Source organism: Helianthus annuus, chromosome 3, assembly GCF_002127325.2.
Source record: "Helianthus annuus cultivar XRQ/B chromosome 3, HanXRQr2.0-SUNRISE, whole genome shotgun sequence".
Classification (NCBI taxonomy): Eukaryota; Viridiplantae; Streptophyta; class Magnoliopsida; order Asterales; family Asteraceae; genus Helianthus; species Helianthus annuus.
The window spans coordinates 155,523,171-155,525,265 of record NC_035435.2 but is presented as its reverse complement, the minus strand read 5'-3'; positions in this window follow the sequence as shown (position 1 = coordinate 155,525,265).

Below are 2,095 nucleotides of genomic sequence, written 5' to 3'. Positions count from 1 at the left end.
AAGTATTGAAGATTGAATTTGCAAACCCAACCGTTTTTACCACGGAAACGGTGGCTATGCGAAATACAAACCGCAACCGTTTTTTACTACGGAAACGGTGGCTATGCGAAATACAAACCGCAATCTTTTGTGACTATGGGAAACACAAGTTTTCTTTTTGAGCTTGATGGATGTCCGTTATCTCAGTTGAGGCCGGCATTGTTTAAATCTGAATATAAGTAGATGTTACGTGTAACTTCATTAAACCAAGAACAAAGCCTATTTCGAAACACATATGTTCGTATCAGCGTTGTTTATCACCCTGTGTGAGCATTGGAAACCCGACAAACAGTCTTGACAACTGTGACAGCTTATCTATCTGTGTGTGTCACATCCATCCTGTTATAGCAATCGATATGATTAATTTTACAGATTTTTTTTCTAATTAGCGTTGTTAACTACCAAAAGAATGCATACACAATTAGTTCTAGTGGACGAAGCAAATAGGCTGTTGTTATTGTGTCTATCTCGGTTGTTCAGTACTTTCGTGATAATAAAACAAGTAGACATTGATTTTGCCAAGATTGAAGGAAAGAATCTGGCCATAAGCGTTGTGGATTCTCAGCGTTATTCGAATGTAAGTGGATCGGGTTCTGCTAGTTATTCGGAATGTTTCGAATCATCACAGAAGACGTGTCGGGTTCAACTCTCCTATATCAACATACTCTTCTCCAGACGCTTAGTTGTTACGAATGACAACTTGAGGGGTCTAGTTAACTTTTAGATTCAGATTCAGATTCAATTCAGGAAGCAGATGATTGGAGCGTAGGAATCAATGCAAAACCCTCACCCTCAAAATCAACCAGAAACCAAAGGAAAAAGGGCAGATAATGGCTGATGGTTCTTCATTGAGGAAACCAAACGTAGACGGAAATGATAGGCCTAGTAACCGGAAGAGAAAAAATCCTAGTGCATATTCAATCTTCATTGCTTCATTAAAATTACAACACACGATAAAATGCTTGGAACTCACCTGATAACAAATAATCAGTTCAAACTTTCAACAATCGACATCTGGTCCTTGTTTTTCCACGTCATTATGTCACTTTGTGTGTTGACGAAGCTGACAAACACATTGGTATTTTCTCAAAATGTGCAAACTTGAAGAATATCACATTAAAGGAGTTTGCAACAACGGGATCAAATGGTTTGAGTATCTTTCATCCTCGTTTGGCTAATCTCACACAATGATGAACAAACGAATTTGTGTATCTAAATCAGGTTCTCTGCCTTAGATCGGTCATTCCTTGTGATACATGAACGTTGTATTCTTGTCTTTCAGAAGAGTTTGTATTGAACCAAGAATACTTATACTCTTCTAGCAGAACCCGACACGTATTCTATCACGTGACGGACACAGGTGCAAGAGAATGGCGAGTTATTTTCAGTTATTTCTGTTGATCCACAAATTCCATTGTTTAAATCAGAATCAAGTTCTCAAAACAAGGATCGTTCTAATAGATTAAAGAGAATAAACCAATTTTTACCATTTTTTACCAATACTATACGGGCCGTATAACAATATACGACCCGTATACATCGTTCGTATACATTGTATACGATCGGTAAAAAATTTTTTTACCGAGAGTATACGGCCGTATAAACCGTATACGGCCCGTATACATATGGTAAAAACCTCTGTAATCTTTATATAGTGTGTGATTTGACCGATTGTATTAAGTTATCTCTGTTGAATTTGATTTGGACAAATCTTTTCCTTTTCCTTCAATTTCTAGAACATTCTACGTAACATGAAGAGATATCAATTGTATTTTTTTAGTTGCTTCTCTTGTTAAGTTTCTGAACCAACCGAAATCCACAAATTCCAACAGTTACTTCGTTTTTACCGTCCAGTTTCCAAACTCTTTCACTCAAAGTTAATATTCACTGTGGTGGATGCAAGCATAAAGTTAGAAAAATACTCAAGAAGATTGAAGAGTACACAACTGAAGGTTCAGTGCACGAAAAGTTTCTTACGAACGATATGTATCAGGAAGCTCAATATCAACAACTTGTGAGTGGGAATATGGCTATGAAGAATAGTATGGATAAACAA